The following is a 24,025-nucleotide window of genomic DNA, read 5'->3' as shown; positions in this document are numbered from 1 at the left end:
ACCTGTGCCTGAATATCATTTCTGTCAAGAAAGAAGTAATATGGATCACATTATGTTGGTCATGATAGTTAATAAAAGACTGACTGACTCGAACTCTACTAAAACCTGCTTTAGATCCTGGTGATAGCAATGTTCCATTCGAGGAAATTGCTGCCTTTGAGGCTGAAATGCACCATCTCACGTATGAAAAATAGTGTTACATTCTCACGGTAGGAAGCTCATTTAACCTCTTCTCCTGCACTCTGTATGTTGGGCTCTGATACTCAAGATGGATTTTTGTTAAGGATAATCTGTCTTTGTACCCCCATCCCACTTTCAAAAAGGACACAGAGCTTTGACTGTTTCAGATTCCTTTACCATTCCCCCTCCTACGTGGCTGGCAGTCATGAATACGGATAGTAACCTACTGCATAACTTCTGATATCTCATCCTCCTGTGTGGTCAGCTTCCACAAGGACAATTGGTCCAGGGGGGCCTGACATCATAAAGCTAAAGCAAGAAGTTGTCTGACATGTGGTGCCATTCTGTTGCCTAGCAGTCTGACATCATAAAGCTAAAGCAAGATGCTTTCTGACATGAGAGCCACTCTGTTGCCTAACAAAGAGTAGGATACATTTATCTTGGTAATGATATGAGTTGCAGGGTAGACAGGATGCCCAACTGAAAGTGTTGATGGTAAGATGAAAGAAATTAGGACTTTATTTAGACTTCTATATTTGTATGAACGCAAGTTTGAGCATAAGAGTCTCAACTTCACTCTTGCTGAACTGGTAGGATTTGGCTAAAGAGAAGATGGAAATGATGCTATTCATAGTTTCTATCATTCCCGTTAACTGTAGCATAACCCTTCCTCTCTCAACTTATCAGCTGGCTTAATTGCTACTGGTGTACCATATCCTAAAACTAAAGAAGTGAGAATGGTGCGCTGCCACTTGGCTGGCAAAAAGATCTATGTCCTAATGTACGTGCTACAATTGTTTAGAGAGTTTTAGCAAATGAGTCAAGGGAATGCAGAGAAGTATGGGAGGTTATAAACACAAATTGAGATTTGATTTTTTTATTGAGCTGTTGATTTTCACAATAAAACAGACTCCATAGTATAGATATGGTAACCCTTTATATAAATCAAAACTTTTTGTATTGCTTATATTAAATGTACTAACAGTGGACTTTTCCATCTGCAGATTATACTGAATGACCAGCAGTGGCAGTGTTTCACAGCAGAGTTTCTCTGACTTGCCGAGACTGAAGCAAAAAAAAAAAGGAAGTCTTCTGGCATAGTGCATCATTTTACCAATTTACGTGGTAAGTAAAACGCCCAATCATTCTTTTGGGCATTAAAAAGATGTTCATAGCAACGGAATGTCCTCACTACTTTATAGTGGAAACCTGTGCCTGAATATCATTTCTGTCAAGAAAGAAGTAATATGGATCACATTATGTTGGTCATGATAGTTAATAAAAGACTGACTGACTCGAACTCTACTAAAACCTGCTTTAGATCCTGGTGATAGCAATGTTCCATTCGAGGAAATTGCTGCCTTTGAGGCTGAAATGCACCATCTCACGTATGAAAAATAGTGTTACATTCTCACGGTAGGAAGCTCATTTAACCTCTTCTCCTGCACTCTGTATGTTGGGCTCTGATACTCAAGATGGATTTTTGTTAAGGATAATCTGTCTTTGTACCCCCATCCCACTTTCAAAAAGGACACAGAGCTTTGACTGTTTCAGATTCCTTTACCATTCCCCCTCTTACGTGGCTGGCAGTCATGAATACGGATAGTAACCTACTGCATAACTTCTGATATCTCATCCTCCTGTGTGGTCAGCTTCCACAAGGACAATTGGTCCAGGGGGGCCTGACATCATAAAGCTACAGCAAGAAGTTGTCTGACATGTGGTGCCATTCTGTTGCCTAGCAGTCTGACATCATAAAGCTAAAGCAAGATGCTTTCTGACATGAGAGCCACTCTGTTGCCTAACAAAGAGTAGGATACATTTATCTTGGTAATGATATGAGTTGCAGGGTAGACAGGATGCCCAACTGAAAGTGTTGATGGTAAGATGAAAGAAATTAGGACTTTATTTAGACTTCTATATTTGTATGAACGCAAGTTTGAGCATAAGAGTCTCAACTTCACTCTTGCTGAACTGGTAGGATTTGGCTAAAGAGAAGATGGAAATGATGCTATTCATAGTTTCTATCATTCCCGTTAACTGTAGCATAACCCTTCCTCTCTCAACTTATCAGCTGGCTTAATTGCTACTGGTGTACCATATCCTAAAACTAAAGAAGTGAGAATGGTGCGCTGCCACTTGGCTGGCAAAAAGATCTATGTCCTAATGTACGTGCTACAATTGTTTAGAGAGTTTTAGCAAATGAGTCAAGGGAATGCAGAGAAGTATGGGAGGTTATAAACACAAATTGAGATTTGATTTTTTTATTGAGCTGTTGATTTTCACAATAAAACAGACTCCATAGTATAGATCTGGTAACCCTTTATATAAATCAAAACTTTTTGTATTGCTTATATTAAATGTACTAACAGTGGACTTTTCCATCTGCAGATTATACTGAATGACCAGCAGTGGCAGTGTTTCACAGCAGAGTTTCTCTGAATTGCCGAGACTGAAGCAAAAAAAAAAAGGAAGTCTTTTGGCATAGTGCATCATTTTACCAATTTACGTGGTAAGTAAAACGCCCAATCATTCTTTTGGGCATTAAAAAGATGTTCATAGCAACGGAATGTCCTCACTACTTTATAGTGGAAACCTGTGCCTGAATATCATTTCTGTCAAGAAAGAAGTAATATGGATCACATTATGTTGGTCATGATAGCTAATAAAAGACTGACTGACTCGAACTCTACTAAAACCTGCTTTAGATCCTGGTGATAGCAATGTTCCATTCGAGGAAATTGCTGCCTTTGAGGCTGAAATGCACCATCTCACGTATGAAAAATAGTGTTACATTCTCACGGTAGGAAGCTCATTTAACCTCTTCTCCTGCACTCTGTATGTTGGGCTCTGATACTCAAGATGGATTTTTGTTAAGGATAATCTGTCTTTGTACCCCCATCCCACTTTCAAAAAGGACACAGAGCTTTGACTGTTTCAGATTCCTTTACCATTCCCCCTCTTACGTGGCTGGCAGTCATGAATACGGATAGTAACCTACTGCATAACTTCTGATATCTCATCCTCCTGTGTGGTCAGCTTCCACAAGGACAATTGGTCCAGGGGGGCCTGACATCATAAAGCTAAAGCAAGAAGTTGTCTGACATGTGGTGCCATTCTGTTGCCTAGCAGTCTGACATCATAAAGCTAAAGCAAGATGCTTTCTGACATGAGAGCCACTCTGTTGCCTAACAAAGAGTAGGATACATTTATCTTGGTAATGATATGAGTTGCAGGGTAGACAGGATGCCCAACTGAAAGTGTTGATGGTAAGATGAAAGAAATTAGGACTTTATTTAGACTTCTATATTTGTATGAACGCAAGTTTGAGCATAAGAGTCTCAACTTCACTCTTGCTGAACTGGTAGGATTTGGCTAAAGAGAAGATGGAAATGATGCTATTCATAGTTTCTATCATTCCCGTTAACTGTAGCATAACCCTTCCTCTCTCAACTTATCAGCTGGCTTAATTGCTACTGGTGTACCATATCCTAAAACTAAAGAAGTGAGAATGGTGCGCTGCCACTTGGCTGGCAAAAAGATCTATGTCCTAATGTACGTGCTACAATTGTTTAGAGAGTTTTAGCAAATGAGTCAAGGGAATGCAGAGAAGTATGGGAGGTTATAAACACAAATTGAGATTTGATTTTTTTATTGAGCTGTTGATTTTCACAATAAAACAGACTCCATAGTATAGATCTGGTAACCCTTTATATAAATTAAAACTTTTTGTATTGCTTATATTAAATGTACTAACAGTGGACTTTTCCATCTGCAGATTATACTGAATGACCAGCAGTGGCAGTGTTTCACAGCAGAGTTTCTCTGAATTGCCGAGACTGAAGCAAAAAATAAAAGGAAGTCTTCTGGCATAGTGCATCATTTTACCAATTTACGTGGTAAGTAAAACGCCCAATCATTCTTTTGGGCATTAAAAAGATGTTCATAGCAACGGAATGTCCTCACTACTTTATAGTTGAAACCTGAGCCTGAATATAATTTCTGTCAAGAAAGAAGTAATATGGATCACATTATGTTGGTCATGATAGTTAATAAAAGACTGACTGACTCGAACTCTACTAAAACCTGCTTTAGATCCTGGTGATAGCAATGTTCCATTCGAGGAAATTGCTGCCTTTGAGGCTGAAATGCACCATCTCACGTATGAAAAATAGTGTTACATTCTCACGGTAGGAAGCTCATTTAACCTCTTCTCCTGCACTCTGTATGTTGGGCTCTGATACTCAAGATGGATTTTTGTTAAGGATAATCTGTCTTTGTACCCCCATCCCACTTTCAAAAAGGACACAGAGCTTTGACTGTTTCAGATTCCTTTACCATTCCCCCTCTTACGTGGCTGGCAGTCATGAATACGGATAGTAACCTACTGCATAGCTTCTGATATCTCATCCTCCTGTGTGGTCAGCTTCCACAAGGACAATTGGTCCAGGGGGGCCTGACATCATAAAGCTAAAGCAAGAAGTTGTCTGACATGTGGTGCCATTCTGTTGCCTAGCAGTCTGACATCATAAAGCTAAAGCAAGATGCTTTCTGACATGAGAGCCACTCTGTTGCCTAACAAAGAGTAGGATACATTTATCTTGGTAATGATATGAGTTGCAGGGTAGACAGGATGCCCAACTGAAAGTGTTGATGGTAAGATGAAAGAAATTAGGACTTTATTTAGACTTCTATATTTGTATGAACGCAAGTTTGAGCATAAGAGTCTCAACTTCACTCTTGCTGAACTGGTAGGATTTGGCTAAAGAGAAGATGGAAATGATGCTATTCATAGTTTCTATCATTCCCGTTAACTGTAGCATAACCCTTCCTCTCTCAACTTATCAGCTGGCTTAATTGCTACTGGTGTACCATATCCTAAAACTAAAGAAGTGAGAATGGTGCGCTGCCACTTGGCTGGCAAAAAGATCTATGTCCTAATGTACGTGCTACAATTGTTTAGAGAGTTTTAGCAAATGAGTCAAGGGAATGCAGAGAAGTATGGGAGGTTATAAACACAAATTGAGATTTGATTTTTTTATTGAGCTGTTGATTTTCACAATAAAACAGACTCCATAGTATAGATCTGGTAACCCTTTATATAAATCAAAACTTTTTGTATTGCTTATATTAAATGTACTAACAGTGGACTTTTCCATCTGCAGATTATACTGAATGACCAGCAGTGGCAGTGTTTCACAGCAGAGTTTCTCTGACTTGCCGAGACTGAAGCAAAAAAAAAAAGGAAGTCTTCTGGCATAGTGCATCATTTTACCAATTTACGTGGTAAGTAAAACGCCCAATCATTCTTTTGGGCATTAAAAAGATGTTCATAGCAACGGAATGTCCTCACTACTTTATAGTGGAAACCTGTGCCTGAATATCATTTCTGTCAAGAAAGAAGTAATATGGATCACATTATGTTGGTCATGATAGTTAATAAAAGACTGACTGACTCGAACTCTACTAAAACCTGCTTTAGATCCTGGTGATAGCAATGTTCCATTCGAGGAAATTGCTGCCTTTGAGGCTGAAATGCACCATCTCACGTATGAAAAATAGTGTTACATTCTCACGGTAGGAAGCTCATTTAACCTCTTCTCCTGCACTCTGTATGTTGGGCTCTGATACTCAAGATGGATTTTTGTTAAGGATAATCTGTCTTTGTACCCCCATCCCACTTTCAAAAAGGACACAGAGCTTTGACTGTTTCAGATTCCTTTACCATTCCCCCTCTTACGTGGCTGGCAGTCATGAATACGGATAGTAACCTACTGCATAACTTCTGATATCTCATCCTCCTGTGTGGTCAGCTTCCACAAGGACAATTGGTCCAGGGGGGCCTGACATCATAAAGCTACAGCAAGAAGTTGTCTGACATGTGGTGCCATTCTGTTGCCTAGCAGTCTGACATCATAAAGCTAAAGCAAGATGCTTTCTGACATGAGAGCCACTCTGTTGCCTAACAAAGAGTAGGATACATTTATCTTGGTAATGATATGAGTTGCAGGGTAGACAGGATGCCCAACTGAAAGTGTTGATGGTAAGATGAAAGAAATTAGGACTTTATTTAGACTTCTATATTTGTATGAACGCAAGTTTGAGCATAAGAGTCTCAACTTCACTCTTGCTGAACTGGTAGGATTTGGCTAAAGAGAAGATGGAAATGATGCTATTCATAGTTTCTATCATTCCCGTTAACTGTAGCATAACCCTTCCTCTCTCAACTTATCAGCTGGCTTAATTGCTACTGGTGTACCATATCCTAAAACTAAAGAAGTGAGAATGGTGCGCTGCCACTTGGCTGGCAAAAAGATCTATGTCCTAATGTACGTGCTACAATTGTTTAGAGAGTTTTAGCAAATGAGTCAAGGGAATGCAGAGAAGTATGGGAGGTTATAAACACAAATTGAGATTTGATTTTTTTATTGAGCTGTTGATTTTCACAATAAAACAGACTCCATAGTATAGATCTGGTAACCCTTTATATAAATCAAAACTTTTTGTATTGCTTATATTAAATGTACTAACAGTGGACTTTTCCATCTGCAGATTATACTGAATGACCAGCAGTGGCAGTGTTTCACAGCAGAGTTTCTCTGAATTGCCGAGACTGAAGCAAAAAAAAAAAGGAAGTCTTTTGGCATAGTGCATCATTTTACCAATTTACGTGGTAAGTAAAACGCCCAATCATTCTTTTGGGCATTAAAAAGATGTTCATAGCAACGGAATGTCCTCACTACTTTATAGTGGAAACCTGTGCCTGAATATCATTTCTGTCAAGAAAGAAGTAATATGGATCACATTATGTTGGTCATGATAGCTAATAAAAGACTGACTGACTCGAACTCTACTAAAACCTGCTTTAGATCCTGGTGATAGCAATGTTCCATTCGAGGAAATTGCTGCCTTTGAGGCTGAAATGCACCATCTCACGTATGAAAAATAGTGTTACATTCTCACGGTAGGAAGCTCATTTAACCTCTTCTCCTGCACTCTGTATGTTGGGCTCTGATACTCAAGATGGATTTTTGTTAAGGATAATCTGTCTTTGTACCCCCATCCCACTTTCAAAAAGGACACAGAGCTTTGACTGTTTCAGATTCCTTTACCATTCCCCCTCTTACGTGGCTGGCAGTCATGAATACGGATAGTAACCTACTGCATAACTTCTGATATCTCATCCTCCTGTGTGGTCAGCTTCCACAAGGACAATTGGTCCAGGGGGGCCTGACATCATAAAGCTAAAGCAAGAAGTTGTCTGACATGTGGTGCCATTCTGTTGCCTAGCAGTCTGACATCATAAAGCTAAAGCAAGATGCTTTCTGACATGAGAGCCACTCTGTTGCCTAACAAAGAGTAGGATACATTTATCTTGGTAATGATATGAGTTGCAGGGTAGACAGGATGCCCAACTGAAAGTGTTGATGGTAAGATGAAAGAAATTAGGACTTTATTTAGACTTCTATATTTGTATGAACGCAAGTTTGAGCATAAGAGTCTCAACTTCACTCTTGCTGAACTGGTAGGATTTGGCTAAAGAGAAGATGGAAATGATGCTATTCATAGTTTCTATCATTCCCGTTAACTGTAGCATAACCCTTCCTCTCTCAACTTATCAGCTGGCTTAATTGCTACTGGTGTACCATATCCTAAAACTAAAGAAGTGAGAATGGTGCGCTGCCACTTGGCTGGCAAAAAGATCTATGTCCTAATGTACGTGCTACAATTGTTTAGAGAGTTTTAGCAAATGAGTCAAGGGAATGCAGAGAAGTATGGGAGGTTATAAACACAAATTGAGATTTGATTTTTTTATTGAGCTGTTGATTTTCACAATAAAACAGACTCCATAGTATAGATCTGGTAACCCTTTATATAAATTAAAACTTTTTGTATTGCTTATATTAAATGTACTAACAGTGGACTTTTCCATCTGCAGATTATACTGAATGACCAGCAGTGGCAGTGTTTCACAGCAGAGTTTCTCTGAATTGCCGAGACTGAAGCAAAAAATAAAAGGAAGTCTTCTGGCATAGTGCATCATTTTACCAATTTACGTGGTAAGTAAAACGCCCAATCATTCTTTTGGGCATTAAAAAGATGTTCATAGCAACGGAATGTCCTCACTACTTTATAGTTGAAACCTGAGCCTGAATATAATTTCTGTCAAGAAAGAAGTAATATGGATCACATTATGTTGGTCATGATAGTTAATAAAAGACTGACTGACTCGAACTCTACTAAAACCTGCTTTAGATCCTGGTGATAGCAATGTTCCATTCGAGGAAATTGCTGCCTTTGAGGCTGAAATGCACCATCTCACGTATGAAAAATAGTGTTACATTCTCACGGTAGGAAGCTCATTTAACCTCTTCTCCTGCACTCTGTATGTTGGGCTCTGATACTCAAGATGGATTTTTGTTAAGGATAATCTGTCTTTGTACCCCCATCCCACTTTCAAAAAGGACACAGAGCTTTGACTGTTTCAGATTCCTTTACCATTCCCCCTCTTACGTGGCTGGCAGTCATGAATACGGATAGTAACCTACTGCATAGCTTCTGATATCTCATCCTCCTGTGTGGTCAGCTTCCACAAGGACAATTGGTCCAGGGGGGCCTGACATCATAAAGCTAAAGCAAGAAGTTGTCTGACATGTGGTGCCATTCTGTTGCCTAGCAGTCTGACATCATAAAGCTAAAGCAAGATGCTTTCTGACATGAGAGCCACTCTGTTGCCTAACAAAGAGTAGGATACATTTATCTTGGTAATGATATGAGTTGCAGGGTAGACAGGATGCCCAACTGAAAGTGTTGATGGTAAGATGAAAGAAATTAGGACTTTATTTAGACTTCTATATTTGTATGAACGCAAGTTTGAGCATAAGAGTCTCAACTTCACTCTTGCTGAACTGGTAGGATTTGGCTAAAGAGAAGATGGAAATGATGCTATTCATAGTTTCTATCATTCCCGTTAACTGTAGCATAACCCTTCCTCTCTCAACTTATCAGCTGGCTTAATTGCTACTGGTGTACCATATCCTAAAACTAAAGAAGTGAGAATGGTGCGCTGCCACTTGGCTGGCAAAAAGATCTATGTCCTAATGTACGTGCTACAATTGTTTAGAGAGTTTTAGCAAATGAGTCAAGGGAATGCAGAGAAGTATGGGAGGTTATAAACACAAATTGAGATTTGATTTTTTTATTGAGCTGTTGATTTTCACAATAAAACAGACTCCATAGTATAGATCTGGTAACCCTTTATATAAATCAAAACTTTTTGTATTGCTTATATTAAATGTACTAACAGTGGACTTTTCCATCTGCAGATTATACTGAATGACCAGCAGTGGCAGTGTTTCACAGCAGAGTTTCTCTGACTTGCCGAGACTGAAGCAAAAAAAAAAAAGGAAGTCTTCTGGCATAGTGCATCATTTTACCAATTTACGTGGTAAGTAAAACGCCCAATCATTCTTTTGGGCATTAAAAAGATGTTCATAGCAACGGAATGTCCTCACTACTTTATAGTGGAAACCTGTGCCTGAATATCATTTCTGTCAAGAAAGAAGTAATATGGATCACATTATGTTGGTCATGATAGTTAATAAAAGACTGACTGACTCGAACTCTACTAAAACCTGCTTTAGATCCTGGTGATAGCAATGTTCCATTCGAGGAAATTGCTGCCTTTGAGGCTGAAATGCACCATCTCACGTATGAAAAATAGTGTTACATTCTCACGGTAGGAAGCTCATTTAACCTCTTCTCCTGCACTCTGTATGTTGGGCTCTGATACTCAAGATGGATTTTTGTTAAGGATAATCTGTCTTTGTACCCCCATCCCACTTTCAAAAAGGACACAGAGCTTTGACTGTTTCAGATTCCTTTACCATTCCCCCTCTTACGTGGCTGGCAGTCATGAATACGGATAGTAACCTACTGCATAACTTCTGATATCTCATCCTCCTGTGTGGTCAGCTTCCACAAGGACAATTGGTCCAGGGGGGCCTGACATCATAAAGCTACAGCAAGAAGTTGTCTGACATGTGGTGCCATTCTGTTGCCTAGCAGTCTGACATCATAAAGCTAAAGCAAGATGCTTTCTGACATGAGAGCCACTCTGTTGCCTAACAAAGAGTAGGATACATTTATCTTGGTAATGATATGAGTTGCAGGGTAGACAGGATGCCCAACTGAAAGTGTTGATGGTAAGATGAAAGAAATTAGGACTTTATTTAGACTTCTATATTTGTATGAACGCAAGTTTGAGCATAAGAGTCTCAACTTCACTCTTGCTGAACTGGTAGGATTTGGCTAAAGAGAAGATGGAAATGATGCTATTCATAGTTTCTATCATTCCCGTTAACTGTAGCATAACCCTTCCTCTCTCAACTTATCAGCTGGCTTAATTGCTACTGGTGTACCATATCCTAAAACTAAAGAAGTGAGAATGGTGCGCTGCCACTTGGCTGGCAAAAAGATCTATGTCCTAATGTACGTGCTACAATTGTTTAGAGAGTTTTAGCAAATGAGTCAAGGGAATGCAGAGAAGTATGGGAGGTTATAAACACAAATTGAGATTTGATTTTTTTATTGAGCTGTTGATTTTCACAATAAAACAGACTCCATAGTATAGATCTGGTAACCCTTTATATAAATCAAAACTTTTTGTATTGCTTATATTAAATGTACTAACAGTGGACTTTTCCATCTGCAGATTATACTGAATGACCAGCAGTGGCAGTGTTTCACAGCAGAGTTTCTCTGAATTGCCGAGACTGAAGCAAAAAAAAAAAGGAAGTCTTTTGGCATAGTGCATCATTTTACCAATTTACGTGGTAAGTAAAACGCCCAATCATTCTTTTGGGCATTAAAAAGATGTTCATAGCAACGGAATGTCCTCACTACTTTATAGTGGAAACCTGTGCCTGAATATCATTTCTGTCAAGAAAGAAGTAATATGGATCACATTATGTTGGTCATGATAGCTAATAAAAGACTGACTGACTCGAACTCTACTAAAACCTGCTTTAGATCCTGGTGATAGCAATGTTCCATTCGAGGAAATTGCTGCCTTTGAGGCTGAAATGCACCATCTCACGTATGAAAAATAGTGTTACATTCTCACGGTAGGAAGCTCATTTAACCTCTTCTCCTGCACTCTGTATGTTGGGCTCTGATACTCAAGATGGATTTTTGTTAAGGATAATCTGTCTTTGTACCCCCATCCCACTTTCAAAAAGGACACAGAGCTTTGACTGTTTCAGATTCCTTTACCATTCCCCCTCTTACGTGGCTGGCAGTCATGAATACGGATAGTAACCTACTGCATAACTTCTGATATCTCATCCTCCTGTGTGGTCAGCTTCCACAAGGACAATTGGTCCAGGGGGGCCTGACATCATAAAGCTAAAGCAAGAAGTTGTCTGACATGTGGTGCCATTCTGTTGCCTAGCAGTCTGACATCATAAAGCTAAAGCAAGATGCTTTCTGACATGAGAGCCACTCTGTTGCCTAACAAAGAGTAGGATACATTTATCTTGGTAATGATATGAGTTGCAGGGTAGACAGGATGCCCAACTGAAAGTGTTGATGGTAAGATGAAAGAAATTAGGACTTTATTTAGACTTCTATATTTGTATGAACGCAAGTTTGAGCATAAGAGTCTCAACTTCACTCTTGCTGAACTGGTAGGATTTGGCTAAAGAGAAGATGGAAATGATGCTATTCATAGTTTCTATCATTCCCGTTAACTGTAGCATAACCCTTCCTCTCTCAACTTATCAGCTGGCTTAATTGCTACTGGTGTACCATATCCTAAAACTAAAGAAGTGAGAATGGTGCGCTGCCACTTGGCTGGCAAAAAGATCTATGTCCTAATGTACGTGCTACAATTGTTTAGAGAGTTTTAGCAAATGAGTCAAGGGAATGCAGAGAAGTATGGGAGGTTATAAACACAAATTGAGATTTGATTTTTTTATTGAGCTGTTGATTTTCACAATAAAACAGACTCCATAGTATAGATCTGGTAACCCTTTATATAAATTAAAACTTTTTGTATTGCTTATATTAAATGTACTAACAGTGGACTTTTCCATCTGCAGATTATACTGAATGACCAGCAGTGGCAGTGTTTCACAGCAGAGTTTCTCTGAATTGCCGAGACTGAAGCAAAAAATAAAAGGAAGTCTTCTGGCATAGTGCATCATTTTACCAATTTACGTGGTAAGTAAAACGCCCAATCATTCTTTTGGGCATTAAAAAGATGTTCATAGCAACGGAATGTCCTCACTACTTTATAGTTGAAACCTGAGCCTGAATATAATTTCTGTCAAGAAAGAAGTAATATGGATCACATTATGTTGGTCATGATAGTTAATAAAAGACTGACTGACTCGAACTCTACTAAAACCTGCTTTAGATCCTGGTGATAGCAATGTTCCATTCGAGGAAATTGCTGCCTTTGAGGCTGAAATGCACCATCTCACGTATGAAAAATAGTGTTACATTCTCACGGTAGGAAGCTCATTTAACCTCTTCTCCTGCACTCTGTATGTTGGGCTCTGATACTCAAGATGGATTTTTGTTAAGGATAATCTGTCTTTGTACCCCCATCCCACTTTCAAAAAGGACACAGAGCTTTGACTGTTTCAGATTCCTTTACCATTCCCCCTCTTACGTGGCTGGCAGTCATGAATACGGATAGTAACCTACTGCATAGCTTCTGATATCTCATCCTCCTGTGTGGTCAGCTTCCACAAGGACAATTGGTCCAGGGGGGCCTGACATCATAAAGCTAAAGCAAGAAGTTGTCTGACATGTGGTGCCATTCTGTTGCCTAGCAGTCTGACATCATAAAGCTAAAGCAAGATGCTTTCTGACATGAGAGCCACTCTGTTGCCTAACAAAGAGTAGGATACATTTATCTTGGTAATGATATGAGTTGCAGGGTAGACAGGATGCCCAACTGAAAGTGTTGATGGTAAGATGAAAGAAATTAGGACTTTATTTAGACTTCTATATTTGTATGAACGCAAGTTTGAGCATAAGAGTCTCAACTTCACTCTTGCTGAACTGGTAGGATTTGGCTAAAGAGAAGATGGAAATGATGCTATTCATAGTTTCTATCATTCCCGTTAACTGTAGCATAACCCTTCCTCTCTCAACTTATCAGCTGGCTTAATTGCTACTGGTGTACCATATCCTAAAACTAAAGAAGTGAGAATGGTGCGCTGCCACTTGGCTGGCAAAAAGATCTATGTCCTAATGTACGTGCTACAATTGTTTAGAGAGTTTTAGCAAATGAGTCAAGGGAATGCAGAGAAGTATGGGAGGTTATAAACACAAATTGAGATTTGATTTTTTTATTGAGCTGTTGATTTTCACAATAAAACAGACTCCATAGTATAGATCTGGTAACCCTTTATATAAATCAAAACTTTTTGTATTGCTTATATTAAATGTACTAACAGTGGACTTTTCCATCTGCAGATTATACTGAATGACCAGCAGTGGCAGTGTTTCACAGCAGAGTTTCTCTGACTTGCCGAGACTGAAGCAAAAAAAAAAGGAAGTCTTCTGGCATAGTGCATCATTTTACCAATTTACGTGGTAAGTAAAACGCCCAATCATTCTTTTGGGCATTAAAAAGATGTTCATAGCAACGGAATGTCCTCACTACTTTATAGTGGAAACCTGTGCCTGAATATCATTTCTGTCAAGAAAGAAGTAATATGGATCACATTATGTTGGTCATGATAGTTAATAAAAGACTGACTGACTCGAACTCTACTAAAACCTGCTTTAGATCCTGGTGATAGCAATGTTCCATTCGAGGAAATTGCTGCCTTTGAGGCTGAAATGCACCATCTCACGTATGAAAAATAGTGTTACATTCTCACGGTAGGAAGCTCATTTAACCTCTTCTCCTGCACTCTGTATGTTGGGCTCTGATACTCAAGATGGATTTTTGTTAAGGATAATCTGTCTTTGTACCCCCATCCCACTTTCAAAAAGGACACAGAGCTTTGACTGTTTCAGATTCCTTTACCATTCCCCCTCCTACGTGGCTGGCAGTCATGAATACGGATAGTAACCTACTGCATAACTTCTGATATCTCATCCTCCTGTGTGGTCAGCTTCCACAAGGACAATTGGTCCAGGGGGGCCTGACATCATAAAGCTAAAGCAAGAAGTTGTCTGACATGTGGTGCCATTCTGTTGCCTAGCAGTCTGACATCATAAAGCTAAAGCAAGATGCTTTCTGACATGAGAGCCACTCTGTTGCCTAACAAAGAGTAGGATACATTTATCTTGGTAATGATATGAGTTGCAGGGTAGACAGGATGCCCAACTGAAAGTGTTGATGGTAAGATGAAAGAAATTAGGACTTTATTTAGACTTCTATATTTGTATGAACGCAAGTTTGAGCATAAGAGTCTCAACTTCACTCTTGCTGAACTGGTAGGATTTGGCTAAAGAGAAGATGGAAATGATGCTATTCATAGTTTCTATCATTCCCGTTAACTGTAGCATAACCCTTCCTCTCTCAACTTATCAGCTGGCTTAATTGCTACTGGTGTACCATATCCTAAAACTAAAGAAGTGAGAATGGTGCGCTGCCACTTGGCTGGCAAAAAGATCTATGTCCTAATGTACGTGCTACAATTGTTTAGAGAGTTTTAGCAAATGAGTCAAGGGAATGCAGAGAAGTATGGGAGGTTATAAACACAAATTGAGATTTGATTTTTTTATTGAGCTGTTGATTTTCACAATAAAACAGACTCCATAGTATAGATCTGGTAACCCTTTATATAAATCAAAACTTTTTGTATTGCTTATATTAAATGTACTAACAGTGGACTTTTCCATCTGCAGATTATACTGAATGACCAGCAGTGGCAGTGTTTCACAGCAGAGTTTCTCTGACTTGCCGAGACTGAAGCAAAAAAAAAAGGAAGTCTTCTGGCATAGTGCATCATTTTACCAATTTACGTGGTAAGTAAAACGCCCAATCATTCTTTTGGGCATTAAAAAGATGTTCATAGCAACGGAATGTCCTCACTACTTTATAGTGGAAACCTGTGCCTGAATATCATTTCTGTCAAGAAAGAAGTAATATGGATCACATTATGTTGGTCATGATAGTTAATAAAAGACTGACTGACTCGAACTCTACTAAAACCTGCTTTAGATCCTGGTGATAGCAATGTTCCATTCGAGGAAATTGCTGCCTTTGAGGCTGAAATGCACCATCTCACGTATGAAAAATAGTGTTACATTCTCACGGTAGGAAGCTCATTTAACCTCTTCTCCTGCACTCTGTATGTTGGGCTCTGATACTCAAGATGGATTTTTGTTAAGGATAATCTGTCTTTGTACCCCCATCCCACTTTCAAAAAGGACACAGAGCTTTGACTGTTTCAGATTCCTTTACCATTCCCCCTCCTACGTGGCTGGCAGTCATGAATACGGATAGTAACCTACTGCATAACTTCTGATATCTCATCCTCCTGTGTGGTCAGCTTCCACAAGGACAATTGGTCCAGGGGGGCCTGACATCATAAAGCTAAAGCAAGAAGTTGTCTGACATGTGGTGCCATTCTGTTGCCTAGCAGTCTGACATCATAAAGCTAAAGCAAGATGCTTTCTGACATGAGAGCCACTCTGTTGCCTAACAAAGAGTAGGATACATTTATCTTGGTAATGATATGAGTTGCAGGGTAGACAGGATGCCCAACTGAAAGTGTTGATGGTAAGATGAAAGAAATTAGGACTTTATTTAGACTTCTATATTTGTATGAACGCAAGTTTGAGCATAAGAGTCTCAACTTCACTCTTGCTGAACTGGTAGGATTTGGCTAAAGAGAAGATGGAAATGATGCTATTCATAGTTTCTATCATTCCCGTTAACTGTAGCATAACCCTTCCTCTCTCAACTTATCAGCTGGCTTAATTGCTACTGGTGTACCATATCCTAAAACTAAAGAAGTGAGAATGGTGCGCTGCCACTTGGCTGGCAAAAAGATCTATGTCCTAATGTACGTGCTACAATTGTTTAGAGAGTTTTAGCAAATGAGTCAAGGGAATGCAGAGAAGTATGGGAGGTTATAAACACAAATTGAGATTTGATTTTTTTATTGAGCTGTTGATTTTCACAATAAAACAGACTCCATAGTATAGATATGGTAACCCTTTATATAAATCAAAACTTTTTGTATTGCTTATATTAAATGTACTAACAGTGGACTTTTCCATCTGCAGATTATACTGAATGACCAGCAGTGGCAGTGTTTCACAGCAGAGTTTCTCTGACTTGCCGAGACTGAAGCAAAAAAAAAAAGGAAGTCTTCTGGCATAGTGCATCATTTTACCAATTTACGTGGTAAGTAAAACGCCCAATCATTCTTTTGGGCATTAAAAAGATGTTCATAGCAACGGAATGTCCTCACTACTTTATAGTGGAAACCTGTGCCTGAATATCATTTCTGTCAAGAAAGAAGTAATATGGATCACATTATGTTGGTCATGATAGTTAATAAAAGACTGACTGACTCGAACTCTACTAAAACCTGCTTTAGATCCTGGTGATAGCAATGTTCCATTCGAGGAAATTGCTGCCTTTGAGGCTGAAATGCACCATCTCACGTATGAAAAATAGTGTTACATTCTCACGGTAGGAAGCTCATTTAACCTCTTCTCCTGCACTCTGTATGTTGGGCTCTGATACTCAAGATGGATTTTTGTTAAGGATAATCTGTCTTTGTACCCCCATCCCACTTTCAAAAAGGACACAGAGCTTTGACTGTTTCAGATTCCTTTACCATTCCCCCTCTTACGTGGCTGGCAGTCATGAATACGGATAGTAACCTACTGCATAACTTCTGATATCTCATCCTCCTGTGTGGTCAGCTTCCACAAGGACAATTGGTCCAGGGGGGCCTGACATCATAAAGCTACAGCAAGAAGTTGTCTGACATGTGGTGCCATTCTGTTGCCTAGCAGTCTGACATCATAAAGCTAAAGCAAGATGCTTTCTGACATGAGAGCCACTCTGTTGCCTAACAAAGAGTAGGATACATTTATCTTGGTAATGATATGAGTTGCAGGGTAGACAGGATGCCCAACTGAAAGTGTTGATGGTAAGATGAAAGAAATTAGGACTTTATTTAGACTTCTATATTTGTATGAACGCAAGTTTGAGCATAAGAGTCTCAACTTCACTCTTGCTGAACTGGTAGGATTTGGCTAAAGAGAAGATGGAAATGATGCTATTCATAGTTTCTATCATTCCCGTTAACTGTAGCATAACCCTTCCTCTCTCAACTTATCAGCTGGCTTAATTGCTACTGGTGTACCATATCCTAAAACTAAAGAAGTGAGAATGGTGCGCTGCCACTTGGCTGGCAAAAAGATCTATGTCCTAATGTACGTGCTACAATTGTTTAGAGAGTTTTAGCAAATGAGTCAAGGGAATGCAGAGAAGTATGGGAGGTTATAAACACAAATTGAGATTTGATTTTTTTATTGAGCTGTTGATTTTCACAATAAAACAGACTCCATAGTATAGATCTGGTAACCCTTTATATAAATCAAAACTTTTTGTATTGCTTATATTAAATGTACTAACAGTGGACTTTTCCATCTGCAGATTATACTGAATGACCAGCAGTGGCAGTGTTTCACAGCAGAGTTTCTCTGAATTGCCGAGACTGAAGCAAAAAAAAAAAGGAAGTCTTTTGGCATAGTGCATCATTTTACCAATTTACGTGGTAAGTAAAACGCCCAATCATTCTTTTGGGCATTAAAAAGATGTTCATAGCAACGGAATGTCCTCACTACTTTATAGTGGAAACCTGTGCCTGAATATCATTTCTGTCAAGAAAGAAGTAATATGGATCACATTATGTTGGTCATGATAGCTAATAAAAGACTGACTGACTCGAACTCTACTAAAACCTGCTTTAGATCCTGGTGATAGCAATGTTCCATTCGAGGAAATTGCTGCCTTTGAGGCTGAAATGCACCATCTCACGTATGAAAAATAGTGTTACATTCTCACGGTAGGAAGCTCATTTAACCTCTTCTCCTGCACTCTGTATGTTGGGCTCTGATACTCAAGATGGATTTTTGTTAAGGATAATCTGTCTTTGTACCCCCATCCCACTTTCAAAAAGGACACAGAGCTTTGACTGTTTCAGATTCCTTTACCATTCCCCCTCTTACGTGGCTGGCAGTCATGAATACGGATAGTAACCTACTGCATAACTTCTGATATCTCATCCTCCTGTGTGGTCAGCTTCCACAAGGACAATTGGTCCAGGGGGGCCTGACATCATAAAGCTAAAGCAAGAAGTTGTCTGACATGTGGTGCCATTCTGTTGCCTAGCAGTCTGACATCATAAAGCTAAAGCAAGATGCTTTCTGACATGAGAGCCACTCTGTTGCCTAACAAAGAGTAGGATACATTTATCTTGGTAATGATATGAGTTGCAGGGTAGACAGGATGCCCAACTGAAAGTGTTGATGGTAAGATGAAAGAAATTAGGACTTTATTTAGACTTCTATATTTGTATGAACGCAAGTTTGAGCATAAGAGTCTCAACTTCACTCTTGCTGAACTGGTAGGATTTGGCTAAAGAGAAGATGGAAATGATGCTATTCATAGTTTCTATCATTCCCGTTAACTGTAGCATAACCCTTCCTCTCTCAACTTATCAGCTGGCTTAATTGCTACTGGTGTACCATATCCTAAAACTAAAGAAGTGAGAATGGTGCGCTGCCACTTGGCTGGCAAAAAGATCTATGTCCTAATGTACGTGCTACAATTGTTTAGAGAGTTTTAGCAAATGAGTCAAGGGAATGCAGAGAAGTATGGGAGGTTATAAACACAAATTGAGATTTGATTTTTTTATTGAGCTGTTGATTTTCACAATAAAACAGACTCCATAGTATAGATCTGGTAACCCTTTATATAAATTAAAACTTTTTGTATTGCTTATATTAAATGTACTAACAGTGGACTTTTCCATCTGCAGATTATACTGAATGACCAGCAGTGGCAGTGTTTCACAGCAGAGTTTCTCTGAATTGCCGAGACTGAAGCAAAAAATAAAAGGAAGTCTTCTGGCATAGTGCATCATTTTACCAATTTACGTGGTAAGTAAAACGCCCAATCATTCTTTTGGGCATTAAAAAGATGTTCATAGCAACGGAATGTCCTCACTACTTTATAGTTGAAACCTGAGCCTGAATATAATTTCTGTCAAGAAAGAAGTAATATGGATCACATTATGTTGGTCATGATAGTTAATAAAAGACTGACTGACTCGAACTCTACTAAAACCTGCTTTAGATCCTGGTGATAGCAATGTTCCATTCGAGGAAATTGCTGCCTTTGAGGCTGAAATGCACCATCTCACGTATGAAAAATAGTGTTACATTCTCACGGTAGGAAGCTCATTTAACCTCTTCTCCTGCACTCTGTATGTTGGGCTCTGATACTCAAGATGGATTTTTGTTAAGGATAATCTGTCTTTGTACCCCCATCCCACTTTCAAAAAGGACACAGAGCTTTGACTGTTTCAGATTCCTTTACCATTCCCCCTCTTACGTGGCTGGCAGTCATGAATACGGATAGTAACCTACTGCATAGCTTCTGATATCTCATCCTCCTGTGTGGTCAGCTTCCACAAGGACAATTGGTCCAGGGGGGCCTGACATCATAAAGCTAAAGCAAGAAGTTGTCTGACATGTGGTGCCATTCTGTTGCCTAGCAGTCTGACATCATAAAGCTAAAGCAAGATGCTTTCTGACATGAGAGCCACTCTGTTGCCTAACAAAGAGTAGGATACATTTATCTTGGTAATGATATGAGTTGCAGGGTAGACAGGATGCCCAACTGAAAGTGTTGATGGTAAGATGAAAGAAATTAGGACTTTATTTAGACTTCTATATTTGTATGAACGCAAGTTTGAGCATAAGAGTCTCAACTTCACTCTTGCTGAACTGGTAGGATTTGGCTAAAGAGAAGATGGAAATGATGCTATTCATAGTTTCTATCATTCCCGTTAACTGTAGCATAACCCTTCCTCTCTCAACTTATCAGCTGGCTTAATTGCTACTGGTGTACCATATCCTAAAACTAAAGAAGTGAGAATGGTGCGCTGCCACTTGGCTGGCAAAAAGATCTATGTCCTAATGTACGTGCTACAATTGTTTAGAGAGTTTTAGCAAATGAGTCAAGGGAATGCAGAGAAGTATGGGAGGTTATAAACACAAATTGAGATTTGATTTTTTTATTGAGCTGTTGATTTTCACAATAAAACAGACTCCATAGTATAGATCTGGTAACCCTTTATATAAATCAAAACTTTTTGTATTGCTTATATTAAATGTACTAACAGTGGACTTTTCCATCTGCAGATTATACTGAATGACCAGCAGTGGCAGTGTTTCACAGCAGAGTTTCTCTGACTTGCCGAGACTGAAGCAAAAAAAAAAGGAAGTCTTCTGGCATAGTGCATCATTTTACCAATTTACGTGGTAAGTAAAACGCCCAATCATTCTTTTGGGCATTAAAAAGATGTTCATAGCAACGGAATGTCCTCACTACTTTATAGTGGAAACCTGTGCCTGAATATCATTTCTGTCAAGAAAGAAGTAATATGGATCACATTATGTTGGTCATGATAGTTAATAAAAGACTGACTGACTCGAACTCTACTAAAACCTGCTTTAGATCCTGGTGATAGCAATGTTCCATTCGAGGAAATTGCTGCCTTTGAGGCTGAAATGCACCATCTCACGTATGAAAAATAGTGTTACATTCTCACGGTAGGAAGCTCATTTAACCTCTTCTCCTGCACTCTGTATGTTGGGCTCTGATACTCAAGATGGATTTTTGTTAAGGATAATCTGTCTTTGTACCCCCATCCCACTTTCAAAAAGGACACAGAGCTTTGACTGTTTCAGATTCCTTTACCATTCCCCCTCCTACGTGGCTGGCAGTCATGAATACGGATAGTAACCTACTGCATAACTTCTGATATCTCATCCTCCTGTGTGGTCAGCTTCCACAAGGACAATTGGTCCAGGGGGGCCTGACATCATAAAGCTAAAGCAAGAAGTTGTCTGACATGTTGTGCCATTCTGTTGCCTAGCAGTCTGACATCATAAAGCTAAAGCAAGATGCTTTCTGACATGAGAGCCACTCTGTTGCCTAACAAAGAGTAGGATACATTTATCTTGGTAATGATATGAGTTGCAGGGTAGACAGGATGCCCAACTGAAAGTGTTGATGGTAAGATGAAAGAAATTAGGACTTTATTTAGACTTCTATATTTGTATGAACGCAAGTTTGAGCATAAGAGTCTCAACTTCACTCTTGCTGAACTGGTAGGATTTGGCTAAAGAGAAGATGGAAATGATGCTATTCATACTTTCTATCATTCCCGTTAACTGTAGCATAACCCTTCCTCTCTCAACTTATCAGCTGGCTTAATTGCTACTGGTGTACCATATCCTAAAACTAAAGAAGTGAGAATGGTGCGCTGCCACTTGGCTGGCAAAAAGATCTATGTCCTAATGTACGTGCTACAATTGTTTAGAGAGTTTTAGCAAATGAGTCAAGGGAATGCAGAGAAGTATGGGAGGTTATAAACACAAATTGAGATTTGATTTTTTTATTGAGCTGTTGATTTTCACAATAAAACAGACTCCATAGTATAGATATGGTAACCCTTTATATAAATCAAAACTTTTTGTATTGCTTATATTAAATGTACTAACAGTGGACTTTTCCATCTGCAGATTATACTGAATGACCAGCAGTGGCAGTGTTTCACAGCAGAGTTTCTCTGACTTGCCGAGACTGAAGCAAAAAAAAAAAGGAAGTCTTCTGGCATAGTGCATCATTTTACCAATTTACGTGGTAAGTAAAACGCCCAATCATTCTTTTGGGCATTAAAAAGATGTTCATAGCAACGGAATGTCCTCACTACTTTATAGTGGAAACCTGTGCCTGAATATCATTTCTGTCAAGAAAGAAGTAATATGGATCACATTATGTTGGTCATGATAGTTAATAAAAGACTGACTGACTCGAACTCTACTAAAACCTGCTTTAGATCCTGGTGATAGCAATGTTCCATTCGAGGAAATTGCTGCCTTTGAGGCTGAAATGCACCATCTCACGTATGAAAAATAGTGTTACATTCTCACGGTAGGAAGCTCATTTAACCTCTTCTCCTGCACTCTGTATGTTGGGCTCTGATACTCAAGATGGATTTTTGTTAAGGATAATCTGTCTTTGTACCCCCATCCCACTTTCAAAAAGGACACAGAGCTTTGACTGTTTCAGATTCCTTTACCATTCCCCCTCTTACGTGGCTGGCAGTCATGAATACGGATAGTAACCTACTGCATAACTTCTGATATCTCATCCTCCTGTGTGGTCAGCTTCCACAAGGACAATTGGTCCAGGGGGGCCTGACATCATAAAGCTACAGCAAGAAGTTGTCTGACATGTGGTGCCATTCTGTTGCCTAGCAGTCTGACATCATAAAGCTAAAGCAAGATGCTTTCTGACATGAGAGCCACTCTGTTGCCTAACAAAGAGTAGGATACATTTATCTTGGTAATGATATGAGTTGCAGGGTAGACAGGATGCCCAACTGAAAGTGTTGATGGTAAGATGAAAGAAATTAGGACTTTATTTAGACTTCTATATTTGTATGAACGCAAGTTTGAGCATAAGAGTCTCAACTTCACTCTTGCTGAACTGGTAGGATTTGGCTAAAGAGAAGATGGAAATGATGCTATTCATAGTTTCTATCATTCCCGTTAACTGTAGCATAACCCTTCCTCTCTCAACTTATCAGCTGGCTTAATTGCTACTGGTGTACCATATCCTAAAACTAAAGAAGTGAGAATGGTGCGCTGCCACTTGGCTGGCAAAAAGATCTATGTCCTAATGTACGTGCTACAATTGTTTAGAGAGTTTTAGCAAATGAGTCAAGGGAATGCAGAGAAGTATGGGAGGTTATAAACACAAATTGAGATTTGATTTTTTTATTGAGCTGTTGATTTTCACAATAAAACAGACTCCATAGTATAGATCTGGTAACCCTTTATATAAATCAAAACTTTTTGTATTGCTTATATTAAATGTACTAACAGTGGACTTTTCCATCTGCAGATTATACTGAATGACCAGCAGTGGCAGTGTTTCACAGCAGAGTTTCTCTGAATTGCCGAGACTGAAGCAAAAAAAAAAAGGAAGTCTTTTGGCATAGTGCATCATTTTACCAATTTACGTGGTAAGTAAAACGCCCAATCATTCTTTTGGGCATTAAAAAGATGTTCATAGCAACGGAATGTCCTCACTACTTTATAGTGGAAACCTGTGCCTGAATATCATTTCTGTCAAGAAAGAAGTAATATGGATCACATTATGTTGGTCATGATAGCTAATAAAAGACTGACTGACTCGAACTCTACTAAAACCTGCTTTAGATCCTGGTGATAGCAATGTTCCATTCGAGGAAATTGCTGCCTTTGAGGCTGAAATGCACCATCTCACGTATGAAAAATAGTGTTACATTCTCACGGTAGGAAGCTCATTTAACCTCTTCTCCTGCACTCTGTATGTTGGGCTCTGATACTCAAGATGGATTTTTGTTAAGGATAATCTGTCTTTGTACCCCCATCCCACTTTCAAAAAGGACACAGAGCTTTGACTGTTTCAGATTCCTTTACCATTCCCCCTCTTACGTGGCTGGCAGTCATGAATACGGATAGTAACCTACTGCATAACTTCTGATATCTCATCCTCCTGTGTGGTCAGCTT

The sequence above is a fragment of the Lissotriton helveticus genome, chromosome 11 (assembly GCF_964261635.1).
Source record: "Lissotriton helveticus chromosome 11, aLisHel1.1, whole genome shotgun sequence".
NCBI lineage: Eukaryota > Metazoa > Chordata > Amphibia > Caudata > Salamandridae > Lissotriton > Lissotriton helveticus.
This window is presented reverse-complemented; position numbering follows the sequence as displayed.